We start from the raw sequence: 18,410 nt of genomic DNA on the forward strand, positions 1-18,410 counted from the left end.
TTCCCTTGAAATTAATTATAAAATTTAAAATACCCACAATGTACGCGGTACGTAGTTATTCTCAAAAGTGCAACTTGAAACTATATTAAAACTTTTCTTATTTCGAGCTATATTCATTTACATTTTATCGCTTATAAAAAAAGTTTTAATTATTCAGAATAAACACATATTGTTTGAAAATTAATTGTCAAATTTTAACAAATAAATAGTTCTGTAATGACAACTAAACCATAATACATCAAAATTTCTTCTGTAATATGTAAAAACTTAATCTAAAATATAAAGTATTTTTGTTTATATACTGTTATTTTCATTTTATTATAAGCTATTATATATTGTGTAATGTAATACGTATTAAATTTATTTAAAGCCCAATGTTAGGTTTATATTATATATATTTCTAAAATATAAAGCCAAAAGATTTATATTCATTTAAAATTAAATATTTATTAAAATAGTATCTTTAATTTCATAGTGAAATAAAAAGTTAAGAATACAACATTTATAATATAAATAATTTTACATATTATTTAATACTAAATTATAAAACTATATCTATTGGTAGATTTATTAGCAGATTATTTGACTTTGATCATTTTGAAATGGCAGAAATAAAGAAAAAACTAGTAAAAGTAAAGTATATGTAAAAATAAGATCTAATATTTATTAGCTTTTAATACTACATAAAAATATAATTTCCTAATTGACTAGTACATTTTTTATAATTTTATTACTAGTAATAATGGGTATTTCTGATTGATTGTTTAATAATAATTCATTTTGATTTCATAATTACGAAAGGTTTGTGGCTTATGTGAGCTCATAACATTTCAATTGGCAAACTTATTAAATCACATTGAATAAACTACTTTTTTGAAAGCTATTAAAGATAATTGTGGCATATATTCTATCAGGCCATTTAATTAAAGTTTTATAACTAATAATTTATTAATCTATATTTTAATAATACTATCAAAATGATTTACACTTTTTGGTTAATTTTCTAGATTTTTGTAAAGTAACACAGCATAAATTAAATTCATAAAAATACACGTTAATGAGGATATATAAATTTACAAGCTATATTTATTAAAAGCACTACATAGTGTTATATAGAAAAAAAATACTTGTCTTTAGATACACTCATTGAATTTAAATGCATTGGCCAGAAGTCATCTTTCTATGAAATACAAAGGGTGAACCTCTTTTGAGTTACTAAATCTATTTGCGGCGTTCATTAGGAGATACTATATTGAAGCATGAAATTAATTAATAAGGAAGATACATAAATGAGTAACGACATCCAGATAACAGCACAAATATAATTGGACGGGGTTGAGTAATGCTTTAAAGGATGACTTAATTTATTCAGAATATACGAATGTGGTATTAACTTTTTACACGTTTCAATCCATGCTTAATGAATTAAATACATCCTTTAGCGTATTATATTTTGTCAATTATACGTATACATATACTAATAAAGTCTCTATTTATCTAATATAATTAGCTTTATTTTACTTATTATTTAACTGTATAACATTTTCTCACAACGTTTGTTCTAACTCTTGCAATTTGTTTTGCAGTATAGATTAGCCATAACTTGAAGATCCCTATTGTCTATTTCCGTTGGATAATTTTCTCTTATTGGATTTTGTTAAACGTCTTCTTAAAGTCAAAGAAACTTAAGTTAACAACTTCGTTATTATTACGACAAGGTTGCACTAAAACTTAATATCGTATCCTTTTGCGGAAACTAATCAGTGTTTCGACAATCTAGTGTGTATTTTCTGTTTAAATTATAAATATATCACATTTGCAAAAAATAATAACTTACCTTTGATCTTAGACCATACATACGTAATCTAATATTTCTCGGTATAAGAAAAGTCTGTGTTGATTTCATAGCGTGGAACTATAGGTCGAATAATACATACTTTTAGTCTTCGATTCTGTTATTAGTTGCCATCAAAGTTGCACAGGGTAATCTATCTATGTACATATAATATAGTATAAATATTATGTCTGCGATAAGTTTAACCGTTCTGAACCAAAGGTGTAGTCATCATTTTGTATTTATTAGGGTTGCCTGAGATGCGTTAGCAATTTCTAGAAACCTTTGTATAATTAGTGAAAGGGTTGCGCTAATTTACGGTCTTTATGAAAAATGCATCTAAAGGTGTTGAGCTTGTAGAAGCTTCAAAACGCAAAGGTGCGGACGTTTGTATTTTAACGCTATACGTATATAATTATTTATACTCCTATTTCGCTTAACAATTTGTGGCAAAGCTGATTAAAAGTTTGTGTTAATTTGTACACGTTACAATTGGGGTAATAAATATATTTTTTATTATATTTAAAATTTTATTAAAAAATTAAAACGTAATGATATTATTTTGTAGGTACCTCGAGATTTTTGACAATTAAAATTATGTTTAGATTTTTAGCTGTTATCATTTTCGTGAATATATAATATTTGATATCGGTGTTTGCTTTGTGTTGTTATCTTATGCAAATTATTAATAGCTGTGTGCTCCAAAATATAATTATGAATTTTATTTTGTAAATAAATTTAATTTATGAAAAAAATTGAGTAACTTGTATCCTTCCTTAGTCACAACACCGACTAAAGTTAACATTATTTTATATTTTATTTTTCTTTCATTCACTTTCAGAACCGGAAGTTAAGACTAATATTGTTTTCCTATCGACTCGAGTCTTCATTGTAAAATATTTTATAATCTCGATTTAGAGCGCTTCTCTCTTCGTTTCAAACAGATCAAACGGATTGAAATTCAATTAGCTGGTTTTTAAAATGACTGACAATAACGAATTTTCGTCAAATTTATTTATGGTATTTTTCGTTTATCTTTGAACTCTGCGCCGGTTTGTTTAATAAGCTTGAAAAACATAATTAGAACAGTATTTATTTTTAGCTTTTATAAGATTTGTTTATTATTTTTTTGTCGTTTAATAAAATTGCTGATATTAAAAAATAAATGGCAAATCTTTAACAAGCACATAATTTTAGATACATATTTTCGGTTTCTACTATTAACATTATCATGTTTATCAAACGTCATATTTATTGAATACATATACATAGAAATTATTATGGTGCAGCCAATAACGGCGCAGCATCCGAGGGTGCAAGTCTTCTAGTGACGCGGCAACTGTGGGGCGCCTTAGAGGTGTCGATTCTTGGGAGGAATGGGCACTGTGGTGCTCTAAATCTGCTGTTTTGGGTGTGGCAATAAGGGACCCTTTGCGGAATCGTAGGGCTGATTGGTCAAAGGCGAAGGCTGGGGCTTGAAATGTCGTGACACTCCAGTAATCATTGTAGTTTTTTACAGGGAATATGTTTGATTTAATAATACATCTTAAATAAGGGGCAGTCCAACTCTAGTATATCATAATCATTAAACAACTAATACATGTAATTCAAAACATAATTTTCAAGTATTATGGCAATGTTAAAGGTTCCTAGATAACACATAAAATATAATGGTCATGTTTGTCTTTTTTTTATACATTTGAAATATATAAAACCTCAACAGTAAACTATATAAAAGCTTTTTATCTTCTATCAGAATATATTAGACTTTTTTGTCGATCAATATTCCGTATTTGCATCACCCCTTGCCCTTGTCCGTTTAATTACTATGTGAATAATATGTATTATATTCAAATTTCCCGTGTTTATCCCAAAATCTGGCGAATGAGACGGTAATAAATCGAGTTAATCTCGTCGTCCGTCGATAGTTGGCATCTCTGGCGCCTCTTCTCGGACGACTCGGTAATTAAGATGATCTCCGTCGATAAGGATCCGTTACATCCTGGATGAGAACGGATTTAATTCCTCCCCCCCGACTCGCCCACGGTGATAAATTGAACTCGGTGACAGCCGAGACCCTGTTGCCCAAAGTGTGTTCTATCTTTTATATTTTTATTTTATTTTAATATGCAGGATAATACAAAACAAGTACATACAAATTCATAATAACAGCTATACAATAATATATTAAATATAATTATTAATGTGACTTGATTTAAAATATCCAATTTTGGTAAATTGTAATTAAAACATCACACAATTGATTTAGGTAATGTTTATATATTATTTGATTCATCACTTAATTTAAAACTGATATAGGTTGCTTAACATTATTATTTTATTAGTAAAAAAACTAGATTCATTAAATTAAAAGATTATTTGGATGAAGCTTAAATTTTTTTTAAGAACTGAGAACAAAAACATCATGTATTATATAATGGATGTGCGTGTAGGTTGTATGTTGAAGTGTTAATAACATAATTAGAGTTACAAAAAGTGGTAATAGATAGGTTATATATATTATTTATAGTAATTTAGTGATGTTTAATTTAATATAGTAATGCAGATATTGATTCCAAGATTCATATTATCTTACAAGCAATTATTTATATCAATCGACTATTTATAAGCATGTCAAAATTGGTATGCGTAATTTTGAATTCGGTTTATTTTAGTACAAAAAAATATACATATATCTTGCTGTTCTTATTCGTTGCGCAGATTTTATTTATTGATTTATTATATTTTCGAAGAAATTAGTATAAATTATAATATTTTTTACTGTCTCTTTTTGCATATTTTTTTCGCATTACATAAGTACGTGCTTGTTATTACTCAAACGCGTTAAATTCAACAGCCGTGACAGTATACTGACAAATGAACGTTGCCAACATCAGTATTTATCGTTGCGGGCTTAACCCCAGTGTGTACGAGACGTTGAATGCGAACAACATCCGCGTATGAAACATTTATGAGATTTTTCATACGATTTCGGCAATATTTACATATTAGAGACGAGCATAGAGCGGATTATGGGACGCATTTCGGATGCTAAAATATACAAAGGGGTATCAATATTGCATTATGTGAAAGGAGTTGTGTTTTATTTTTAAAATGTTTTCTTTGCAAATTTCCTGAGAAAGCTATTTACATCGAAACTATCCCATAATCCATCCTCAAGTATACACAACGTGTTATGTGAATTTTTAGTTTCAATATAGTAGATATAGGAATACAAAAATATAATTTTTATTTTTTTAAATTCAAGATATTTTTTTATTGGGAAATAAACCAATATTTTTATAATTCGTAGTAAAAATATACAGTAGAGAAGATAAATGAACCACGAAAAATAAATATTCCAGCATGGGTTTTTAAAATTTGCAGCTCTATTAAAAAAATATAGTGAGCAAATTCTCCCATTATTCCCTGGCATGGTGAAAGAATATTTTTTTGTAATAAACAAAGGTCACAGCACAAAAATTAAAAATACGTGTTTACTACTCAACAGTTTAAAGTTAACTATTTGCAAAAACTATATATGTTAAAAAACGTCGTTTATTTATATAAAGGTACCCCTTTATATAAATAATTTTGATGATTTCTTACCTTGAGATCTGAAACCGAGTTCAAGAATATATATACTATATGTATTTAATTTCTTACACTGGATACATTTAAATTTAGCAATCAAAAATCAAAATGTTTTTTTCATCCTGAGCAAAAATTTTGTATTTTTTTTTAAAGATGGTTCTGTGTGAGTGATGATTTGTATGAACATGTAAGCAGTTGCCTTATGAGCAGTGATCATTGAACAAATAAATATAGATCATTGTTTATGCGGTATAAATTTAAAAGTCTTAAAAAATTATTTTTAATATGAAATATATTATACAGTATTAACCATAGTGTATATTACTTGACTTAAAATTATAATAAAATATTATTTTTATGATATTTCTTATAATAATTGTAAATATAATATAAATAGGCAAATTAAATTATCGAGTGGACCGTGTGACGCAATAAATGTTTTTTTAATTGGTCTTTTTCTTCTCGAGTTTTTACTGGTCTGATTAAATCGAGCGTGAAGTTTGGGAACATCTGAGCGAAAAGGGAGGCTGGTGAGTATTACAAAAACGGTGATTAATAGCCATTACGAATAGGTGTCGCTTTTTGGGTTGGGGACTTGTTGATTTGATTTGTGTGGCGATTCAAGATAAGGACCACTTTCTTTTTTTTTGGTATTTCGTTCTCGCTAATAAAATAATAGGAGGAGAAATTAATCAATTTGTTTTATTAGATAGATTTCTTAAATTCTTAATTAAATTTATTTTTTACATTTCAAATGTTTAATTACTAAAGCAAATAAACACTATTTTACTTATACACATACTCTCAAAGTTTCTTAACATTATACATATACTAGTTTAAAAGATCTCTTGAAATTTAGCATTAGTATCCACAAACAAGTATATAATAAATATCTCTACCTGACATAAAATCTTTTGCGAAATAGCAAATTACTTAGCTTGTTTGATGTTCCGTTTTTTTCATTACAATCTGTCATTTTAATTGGCAATTTATCACACTTTTTAGTATTTTATTTTAAATTTATGTGCAAGGGCTAAATAGCATATACATTTTTCAGGTGTAATGTTATTTATATCCTATAATTTTCCATGTATTTTACCTACCTTGTTAATATTTTGAAATAATATTTCTAGAATTAATAAAAAAAATACAGTACTGGAGAATTAAATGTATTAAAATTCTAATGTAAAACAAGAGTTATGAAAATATAAATATATATAGAACCGGATAAAGAAAGCAAATTTAATACTCTATTTTGTTAAATAGATAAGTCTTAGAAACATCCAAGTAATATAAATGTCTTTGGATTATATTAGTTTAGTTGATTTAAGAAAAAAATAGTGCAGATCTCGCTATTCAATTTTAAATATGTACGATTATAGAATTAATATTCAATTAAAAGCTTTTAATTTGAATACTAATACAAAAAAATGAAAGCAAAATTTCACTCGATAATACACAGATTTCTGTTTTTAAAATGATTGAATATTTAAGTTGTTTTCAGAATATTTCTTCTCTATTCATTTTTACTACTTCAAAAGTATTGTAAGATCGTTTACACAGTTTATCCATACTTTTAATAAAATCATATATCGTTAAAGATATTATTATTGATATTGTTATCAATGAGTTTTTGTACGTGATAGCAATAAAAATGAAATTTAATAATAGTTTTCATTAATAAAGTTTATAAATAATATTTGTGCCTTAAAAATATAAATAATTATAAAAACATATTTGTTGTATTTTACCTTAAATCATATATTTTTATCATAATATGTTACTCAAATATTAATAAATAAAAAATACACATAGTGTATTTAATTAGACATACATAAATATGAATTATTTGATTATTATTTAACTGCATACAAATAATGATAAGGCAATAAAATTGTTGGCTATTCAACTGTATTATATGCATATCCGTGTCAAAAAAATCTAGCTTAGTGTTACATATATGCATAATTTTATAATCTTATATACATAGGTATGTTTAATGCTACATGAATTCAAATTCAGTATGTATAAAACACGCCGACATTATATTTTATATATTCCCATTTCCCGTCGCGAGACTTTCACGTTTGTTTATCCTTCCAATCCTATCCTTGACACGTCCTTTATTTACATACTAAAAGGAAGAGTTTTTCCGATCAATCAACACCGTCGTTTTTCACGTTCGACTATTGACATTTCTTTTTTTTTTATCAAACAATGAAGAAAAATCACATTGAAATTATAATTTCTCCTTCTTTGTGCTTTTTTATTATTTAATGGATATATGTTGTATATAAGTGTAATATCTTATTTCTAAAGAAAAAATAAACAGGTTCGCTTTTTTTTACAAAAGTCTTGTTCGCCGTTGAATATGATGAAGACAAAAAAACTTTACAAAGAATAAAAATAATGGTCCATAAATTAGGACGCGGATGATGCTATCCTCTCATTTACGTCTGGCGAAATTCCTTTATTGAAAAAACATTGTACCTACAGGAAATGAGGTTGGATGTTCAGTGGTGCAAAGCCAATTCAGGTGTGTGTGTTTGTGTTGTTGTTTTTTTTTCTTCTCCTTCGAGAAACGACAACGTGGATATTTTTTGTCACTTTACCCTCCGGGCCGTGGCGAGGTGTTGCAGGTATTTTTACCTGTGCCTACAGAATGATCCAAAAATGTCTAAGCACCGACGTTTATCGGATGTTATCATGGGTTATTTTTAATTTTATTTTGCCGGATGTTTGATATTTAGTATGCGTCGCAGTTTCTGTGTCACACAATGACCAACTGAGTATTGTTTTTTTTATCTTCTTTGTCGAGTCACCGCAGAATGATGCGTCATGTGAGATGACTGATTTAGAAAGTTACTTTTGAGAACACCTCATTATTGCCAAATGATAATTTGATACGCCAATGTTGCAATGAAGGACTATAACGGCTTGAAATTTAGTTTATCGGACATTAAAGGCAAATTAAATTCTACGAAATAAATTGGAGCGTTGATAATTAATAGGCTTAGTTGTGCAATCGTAATTGAGATACGCCTAATGTTTGTAGAAATACAATTTATATATTATTTTATTTATATAATTTATATAATTGTTATTTATATAATTTAATTGACTTATAATTTATTCATAAACTAAAACAAAGTTACTTTCAAAATTTACTTAATAATGATTGCTATGGTGTATTAAAAAAATGTCTAGCAAAAATATTTGCCGAGTAGATATTGAAGCGTTCAAAGTCACACCAACTGCTTTATCGCGGTAATGCACCGGCTCACACCGCAGCATCTGCGATATCTTTTTAGCATATAAATTTTAAGCATTCCATTTATTTTTAAATTTAAACGGATCTGTGTCTAACAGCATAGCTATTTTTTAAGTTCTCTGAAACACTACTTAATGTAAATATATGCAATGATTGCGAGACAATTTTAAAAATCATCAGCGCAAAAATAAGCTTATACCTAGCAGTGAGAGATAAATATAAAGAAATTGAAATGAACGATAATATTTATCGAGCATATTTATGTAAAAATCGTGCAATATGACTTTATTTAGTGGATTTAGATGTACAATAGTAAAAATCATTCATCATCCCATATTTAAATATATTAAGATACGTAATTTTTGTATGAGGGCTAAAATTTGCTTGCGATGTATTTTTATAGTATTTTCTAATATGAAATTGATAATGCTATTTGATTATTGGTATTTCAAGGCTAATATGAAGTTTTTAGATTAGTTTAAAATGGTGTATTATAAATTATTTTAATAGATTTATTTATATTTTTGTGGTAAGCGCGGTCTTTTTAGTTAATATAGGTCTAAGGGTCGAATAGCAGCATGCGATATAAAACGAAGTAGAAAAATGTGTTTATTAAATTTAAATTTGGAATCAGGGTTTAAGTCCAGGCATTTAACGCTAGACTTTCATTCTATTAACTTTAGAGAAGTGGTGGCAAATTTTGTCTACAATTCGCAAATATAATTTACTCTGTTTTATTCTAGTTGATTTTAATTTTTCACCTCTCAATCAGATTAAATAAAAAAATTCTTGTGGTTCATTTAGACTTTAGAGTATTTAGGAATTCTATTGGTACAAGAAATATTAATGAATATCTGATCAATATTGATTTAACCTATTTCTGAAATTAAAAAACTATGACCCTGTAATTATTTGCAGAACGCAAAGGGCATTAAACCGAAATGAAGACTTTTGCCTGATATAGTAGAACTTCAATATACAATGTTCTATATCAACCAGAATTTGATTTTTAATTCCGAACCACCCTGTCACTTAGCCATGGACGACGATGACTAGCCGCGGCATCCTGTGTCCTGTTAAAGGGCGCTGTGAAGATATAAGCCGATTTATACGCGTTCGGCTCTGAGGGTTTTGTGGTGCTGAGCCCATTATAAACCATATCCGGCCGATTGTGACCAAGCAGTGACAATATGTATATAAAAAATGACGTCCTTCAACCGACTACCAAAGTCCAGTCCGTGTCGAAAACCGCGAAGCAGGAAGGCGCAGTGTGCGGTCCGAATGCGCTTTGACCCACACCAGTCACGAACCTTTTTATTTTCCAAGAATAAAGGATCTATGACACGACGGTGTGACGCCAAGTACGTGACACCTATCCAAACGGCGCCTTACCGAACTCATGACCATTGCTTGGCGCATAAAAAAGGCTCAAATGATTACCGGCTTATCTATCTGTGCCATCTTACAATTCAAACAGCGGTGCATGCACCACCTGCTCTCTTCTTTTAGTTTACAGAATTGGGATTAGCGAACCGCAGAAAGTTGAGCGTACGTGCCCATGAATATGTATGTCCGGGGAGGTAGTCCAGAAGAAAAATCTCGCATGTTGGTTGGTTTGCAAGATCGAAATGTTTGGCTTTCATTTCGGTTATAGTTAATTCTCCACGGAGCTGTATATCTATGGTTGAGCAACGTTCGAGAATTACATACACATATACGTATATACAAAAGTATTACCATTGAGTTTTGGCAGATTTGTGTGGTATCGAGAATAATTAAAGCACCTGTGTTTGTGTGTTTTGGGAGAGTATTGCCAGGTATCGGTTTATCGCGTTCGGCTTAAACTTTGAGATTCCATGAACGTTGTTATTATTATTTATGTGAAAATGATTATAGATGAACATTCTAGGGTTGCATTATAACTAATCAATAATTCAAAATCAAGTTATTTATCATGAAGTATGGTTCTGTGTTAATTTAATCTTACTATGCTAATTTGTTTTTAAAAATTGGAAAAATCAACTAAAACACTTATTTGACATATATTACTATAAATTCAATAACTATATTGCAATGAAAACCAGTTATGATTTTGCACTTTAATTCACTATGTACATACACATATGAGTATACGTAATAATATTATATATTTATGCATATGCATAATATTTATAAATGTAGTACTCAAATATTTAAGTTGCGTATGTTGAATTTATAAAGTTAATAATTATAAAATACGATGCTATAAAATAACACTTTGTATAAGGAATATAAAGCCTTTTCAAACAAAATTAATTTATGATTAAAATGTGCATGAGATATTATAGCATTTTAGCTGACTATAGGAAATTTCTAGTGATATTTAATATGCCTAATTAAACGTAATTATAAAAGATTTTTTAATTTTATACGCACAGGTATAAATACTTGTTCCAACATTATATAGTTGTGTAATGATCTTACAATGAAAACACAGTTGCCATTGTCTGGAGTTGGTGCAGGTCGAACCTATAGTATTCCTTTATGCTGTGCAAAATAAGTAATTTATTCAAAATAAACAGTTGTGTGAGCCTTTCTTGGAAGACATGATATATATTATATAGTATGAAAGTTTTGAAAACGTTCTTGGGCAAACACGAAACAAAAGTTTTACAACACACAAAGTGCGTAAATCCAACGTGCCATAAAGAAAACACGTACGGATCCATTCAGTCTCGACAAAAGTTGTACATACCTGAACCTTCGAAATTCCAGGTAAGACGAATAGGACTAATATAACAGGCATTGGCGACCTACCTGTGAATGATTCCATTGTGCGGAGCCTTCGAAATCGTATCTGACTTAATGAATGTGCGGCATAAATGGCTACATTTACAACCGACAAATACAATGTGTTTAGGCTAGGTGTAGGTGAGAAGTATTTACCTCTTATTTTTACTTTAAATAGATTTTAAAATATATCTACTTATACTGTAGATCATGTATCTTGTAATGAACCACTTAATTAAATTACAAGAATGTATTTAAATCGTTATTAAATAAAAAAAATTAAACCAACATTAAAAAAATAGCTAATAAAATTACAACTTGTGCCATAGATAACCCTTGTATTGAAATTTTAAAATTAAAAAAATAAATTTTGTGAAATGGAATATAATTCTGTTTTTATTTTAAAAATCGGCGTTTTTTAAATCTTTTTATTTATATGCTTTTTCATTATTTCATTACATTAATTTGGAATACATATCTATAATTTTTATTTCCGTTTCTCCACTTTTCTTAGAAATAATAATTTAATATTATGAAAAAAAGTGGTTTAAAAGTGTAGTGCATAGTAATAATTAATAAATATTAGTTTAATAGTATAGTTTATTTTTAACTAGAATATATTACCTTTCTACTTTTTTAATCGATTTTATTGTATCTATACGACTACGTGTTATGTATGTTACAGAGGATGTGTATTACCAATTGAAATATATATATTCACTACCACTTCAGTCAAATTATATCGGAATAAATTTTTACCGGTAAATATATATTTATAGTAAAAATATAATTTCACTGACAAGTGCTAGTGAAATCATATGCTTCTCTAAACAGTCGTCAATTAAAATATCATCTGAGTTATTGAAGTAAACTAATGATCAAAATAATGCTTATTTTTATTAAAAATATTTTTTTTATGTTTTTGTGAACCAATACTTAAACAATACAATTTTACTAATATGATTTTGAATGTAAATAAAAAAATACCTATAGATAATTACCAGTTAATACACTTAAAGGCCAAAATATTCAAACCTAACCTAAAAAATTAACGAAAAATTAACTTTCCGTTGGTTATTTTATGTTTAGTTAATTATTTTAGGTTAGTTTTGGGTTTGAACAGCAAATATACGTTTCGCAACTGCAAAATTCAAAGTCAAAGTCTAAGCCAAAATATTCCGAATATACGCGTAACAATATAGTTTCACTGATATTGACCAGTGAAATTATAAAACAATTGTCTGAAACATTTTTATAATGTAAAACTATTGTTATTTTGAAAAATAAGTCATTAAAATTTAATAGTAAGTAATTATATGTAATCCTATAACGCACGATTTTTGGCTAGTCAGGTTATATTTTTACAAGACAATTAAATATTTATTAAAATAATAAAAACAATGAAGAGCTTTTATTACATTTAACCTTTTTTTAATCAATAAAAAGCACTTTCTTTAAAATAAAATTATTTCTTAAAATCATATATCATATTTATGTTCAATAAATATATTGTAGTTTATATATAACGTAGGTAATAATATTTTATATCTCAAGTTTGATTGTAATAAAAAGCTTAACCGAAATAAATAGCGTTTGCTAACTGAATATTTATAAAGATTTAATCAAATAAATACGTGAGGGTTTTAATTAAACGAAGCAATCTTATGTATGATGAGATATTTCATTTGCGTATATAGGGTACGTTATGTAAAATATTCATATCTATTCCATTGTAATATATTTCGTAGTTCGAATAACATAATAATACGAATTTTAAACGTTACAATGGTTCAAACAAAAAAAGGTACGAACCGGACGCTTTATTAATTTTATTATATAAAATAATAATATTTGTTTATTCACAAACCAAAGCTTTACTTTAGTTTACTCTTATCCTTTCCTATTTTATTCAGATGAATATTTTTTCATTAAGTAGAATTTATTTAAATACTATATAATATATGATATTATGTAACTACATATATACATAAAAATAATATCGTACATTTACAATAATAAATTATATATCTACAAGGTTAATAATTCCTTAGCCGTCAAGATTTCCTGATATGTCAGTATGTAGTGAATTCATTAAATTAATTCCGGCATATTAAAAAAAACTATGACAAAGATAAATGACTGTAACGATTACCCTATTTGTCTTTTATCAAACGTTCTAAAGTGGGTGCTCGATAAAGGGATGAAATCAAACAATAGTGTACCGGTCGATATGTGTCGGTCTTGGCTACCTCCGAGAGTTCCTTTGTCACTGGATCTGCTCTTAGCGACCCTCATTGTTCCACCTTAACTTCATCGAAAGGCTTTGCTTTCAAACGTTCCTTCATTCCAGGCGTCCCCAAGCTTTTAGCCAAAGAGGGTCGCATTAAGTCGCCTTCGTCCAAAAAATACTCATCAAAGCCTATTGTGGCGAGCGCGGTTTAAGTGAAAATGGATTTTCCGACAACTTCCTCCGAGTTTGGGAACATTGCTCCAAAACCAAAGGTTTGGTTCACTCATTGATTTGCCTAACTGAAATTATTTGAATTGGTTCGATCGGCAATTGAGAGAACTGCAATTTAACAAAAAGTTTTCTATTCATATTATACTCTAGAATAATATTGAGATGTTTCATTTTTGCTTCTAGTGTAATTTAAAATGAAAATATTGAATTAGAGAGTTTAAATAAAAAAATGTATTGCTTCATTATATTGTACATATTAGTGGTCAATAAAAGGTTTAATTTTGGTTATTTTCATTTTATATTGTATATAGCCTGGAATATATCTTTTACTATATTTTTGCGCAGAAAATTGGTATTTATATTTATCTAGTTCGACATAATCATACAAACTGAAAAATCTATCAGCTCTCTCACGATTATCATAGAATTTATTTTTTTCTTTTAAGAAAATAATCAGTCTTATCTAAAAATGTTCGAAATTGTTATATCAAACACAGTGAGTAAAATATATATTTGTGAAAATTCTAGAATTTCTCTAAATAACCCAGCACTTACATAAAAATACATTGCTTAATAGCCGTTATATTGAGCATTTCCTGAATTTAAGCTATTGAGTTGCAATAAAATAGTACGTACGTTATCTTAACAAAAAAATATATTAATCTCTACAACGTCGAAGGGATTATTATAGAACTGTCCAACGCCACGAACGAGTGCTCTAAGAAGGACCGAGAAGCACCCGCCATCTGCACTGGTTGTGGAGGAGACCATCCGGCCAATTTTAAGGAGTGCCCTCGTAGGTTAGAATACCTACAGAAAACTCAGAAGAGACAACAGAGACCGACTCCCACTGTTCACTCGTCGCAGCCGAACAACATATTCAACCTCGAGCAAGCGCAATTTCCTGCACTGAAACCAACGAAACCAGCGTTGGTAAAAACCTCAACCACCCCAGCAGTGATCTCATCAGCCACTTCATGGAACGCCCAGGTTGGCGCCGCACCAGCACCAATAAACAAGGCGCCACAACGTCCCCAAACCAGGCAGCCTGAGGAGCCCCTCTCAGACACAATGCCAACTTCAGAGCTACGCAGGATGTTGCTCGTCCTTCAAGAAATCAGGACCAAGGCTGGAAAGTGTGCCAGCAAAATGGAGATCGCCTTGATGATGGTCGAATATCTCGATGTGCTCTTCTAAGGTGGGGCTCAACGTTTTGACGTGGAATTCACGCGGATTCCGAAATAAAACTGGAGAACTGGAACTGCTGATCAGTGAGTACAAAATTGATATTGTCGTAATCACCGAATCTTACCTCAAACCACACGTCAACGTTTTTATACCGAACTTTGTCTGCCTCCGGAGGGACCGTCTCTCAAGGCCAGGCGGAGGGGTCGCGATATTTGTAAAAAAATCAATTAAACACGCGCGCATTACAACAAACACGACTAATCTTGAAACTGTCGCGATACAAATTAAACACGATAATAAATTAATAATAATTGTCGCGGGGTATAATTCTCCCGGTGACAGGTTGCTTCGAGGTGACCTTGATGATGTGTTTCGTCTTGGAGAATCCGTGATATTAACTGGAGACTTTAACGCGAGACACATGCATTGGGATTGCCCCGGTGCGAATCGATCCGGTAAATTAATATTTGATTATTTACACGATACGGACACTACTGTAAATTTTCCGAAATCCCCAACGCATTATCCTACCAACCACACGACTCCGTCAATTCTGGACATAACGTTGGTCAAGGGTAATTCCCGGATTTCAAACATGCACTGCATCCAGGCTCTGTCCTCGGACCACCTTCCAGTATTCTTTACGTTGGACGGTGAGGTCGAGATGGTGTCTGAGGTCGTTTTCAATTATGCAAAGGCTGATTGGAAGCGATTCAGAAGCATAGTAGAGTCTCGGGTATTGATTAAACGACAGAATTATACCTCAAATGACACTAAAACTATTGACGATGATATTCATTACTTAACATCCGTGATCGAGCAGGCCAAAATATCATCAATTCCGTCGCGTAAAAATATTTGGAATAACATAGAACTCACCCCAGAAATAATTAAACGTATTAAAATTAAAAATAATATGAGAAAGCAATGGCACAAAAATAAATCGCCCCAACTTAAAACTCTAATTAACAAACTAACTGATGAAATTCGCGTTCAAATTCAAAACATCGAAAACGCTTCGTGGTCGCGTAAACTAAAAGCTTTGAAACCGGGAGATAATTCCTTATGGAGAATGACGAAATCGCTTAAAAATAAAAACTCAAATATACCACCTTTAAAAACCGGAAACAACGTAGCTAACACGACTCAGGAGAAGGTCGAGATTTTAGCTAAGACATTTTCTACATCTTATCAACTTACGCAAAATTACATTGACCAAAAAACCCAAAATAAAGTAGACCGGGCAATTAAAGATATCAGTAAAACTCCAATAGATAAAAAATCCATTAACCAAGTCGGCATATCAGAAATTCTTAGTATTGTTAAACGATTATCAAATAGAAAGGCTCCAGGTATAGATAAATTAGAGAATATATTGATTAAAAACCTTCCTTTTGTTTGCTTTAAGTACTTAAATAACATTTTTAATTCATGCTTATCTTTTGGATATTTCCCAATAATCTGGAAAACGGCAAAAATTCATCCGATAAAAAAACCTGGCAAAGCAGATAACATACCAATTAACTACCGCCCGATAAGTTTACTTCCCTCATTTAGCAAATTATTTGAAAAAATTATATTATCTCGATTAAAGGAATCTCTTAATAGCAAACTCATTAATGAGCAATTTGGTTTCCGCGAAAATCACTCGACTACGCATCAACTTAATAGATTAACAGAGCACATATCTGCCGATTTTAATATGAAAAAAAGTTCTGGTCTTTTATTATTAGATATGGAAAAGGCTTTTGATACAGTATGGCATGATGGATTAATGTATAAACTTTTAAAATATGAAACTCCCTATTACATTATTCACATGTTACGGTCTTACCTGAAGAATCGAAGCTATGTTGTTTCGCTAAATAATACATTTTCGACACCGCGTAAAATACCAGCTGGTGTTCCTCAAGGAAGTATACTTGGCCCGTTTCTCTTCATTCTATATACTAATGATATTCCAATGTTAAAAAATACTAAACTCTCAATGTACGCTGACGACACTGCAATCCTTACTAGTTCTTATGGTCTTAAACCTATTGCAGTTAAACTTCAAAAATCCCTTGAAAACTTAAAAAAATATTTTATGAAATGGAGAATTAAAATTAATCAAGACAAAACAGAAGCAATAATATTCACTAAACGTAGACAACCCTTGCCTGCACCCATTAAAAGTGAACAAGGGCATAACATTGAATGGAGAGCGAGCGTTAAATATCTGGGTATACACCTGGACTCCAGACTAAAATTCAATAAACATATAACTGAACTCCGGTCGAAAGGGCTCGGCGCCATTGCGGCTCTAAAATCAATATTTAATAGAAAAAGTGCGCTTACAATAAAAAATAAAATTCTAGTCTATACACAATTAATCAGACCTGTTTTAACTTACGCTTGTTCAGTGTGGAGTAACGCGAGTAATAGTAATTTTAATAAACTTCAAGTAATTCAAAATAAAGCCATAAAAATAATTTATAATACACCGTTTTATACTAACCTTAAAAAACTCCACACCAAACATTTAATTCCTACCATTAAAGAATACTGTTATTATCAAACCGAAAAATACTATAAAAAAATCTCGCGAGACCACGCAAACCCACTAATTTCAAGAATCGGTGATTACGACAAAGCAAAACTTAAATTTAAATACAAACATAAAATGCCTAAGCACATATTGCTTTGATGCAGTTAAGCTCATCACAGTGTCATCAGTTTCAGGTCTACAGGGCTAGGTTTATTTACCTTTGTATGTGTTTTATTTTGAATATTATGTATTTTGTATAATTTGTTTTTCTCATCTGCTTCATTCTTTTCCAAAATTTTTTTTTTTTTTTTGGATTTTTTTTTAAATTTGTAAAAGGTTTTATGTATTTTTCCTTTAATTTAGTATATTCTCGTATAATTTATTATTCTTTTTATGTTATTGTATAACTTAACAATTTGTAAACAATGTAAATGGTTATGAACCAGTATTGTGCATTTAATATATCTGTATGCTATTTTACCTATGTCTATTTAAGAAATAAACTTTTATAAAAAAAAAAAAAAAAATAGAACTGTCCGTATCTTTGGATTAAAAGTTAATTTTTGTTAAGATAAAGATTGTTGTTATTTCTTATCAATTAATTTGTTGTGTAACAATTGAGAGATGTTTTCCGTGGGTGAGTCCGTAGTTTTTAGGCGCCTCCTTTGGGTTCCGGACATCTAGCTGGACCAGTAGCTGCGAAGAGAGAAGCGGCGGCTTCTTCAATCTTTGCTAGTCCGAAGTTGAGTTGGTTTCCTCTTGGTTG

At 29.7% G+C, this 18,410-nt stretch overlaps 1 long non-coding RNA gene across 1 annotated transcript; it reads left to right on the plus strand.

The window, feature by feature from the left end:
• Nucleotides 1-774: 774 nt before the first annotated feature.
• Nucleotides 775-18,171, plus strand: LOC148230807 (uncharacterized). Its single transcript, XR_015810978.1, has 2 exons — nucleotides 775-805; nucleotides 16,353-18,171. It is a non-coding gene; the product is annotated as an uncharacterized LOC148230807 (long non-coding RNA).
• The last annotated feature ends 239 nt before the right edge of the window (nucleotides 18,172-18,410 follow it).

This window comes from Plectrocnemia conspersa, unplaced genomic scaffold (genome assembly GCF_051122295.1).
Source record: "Plectrocnemia conspersa isolate PC_06_02 unplaced genomic scaffold, ASM5112229v1 ptg000010l, whole genome shotgun sequence".
Taxonomy (NCBI): Eukaryota; Metazoa; Arthropoda; class Insecta; order Trichoptera; family Polycentropodidae; genus Plectrocnemia; species Plectrocnemia conspersa.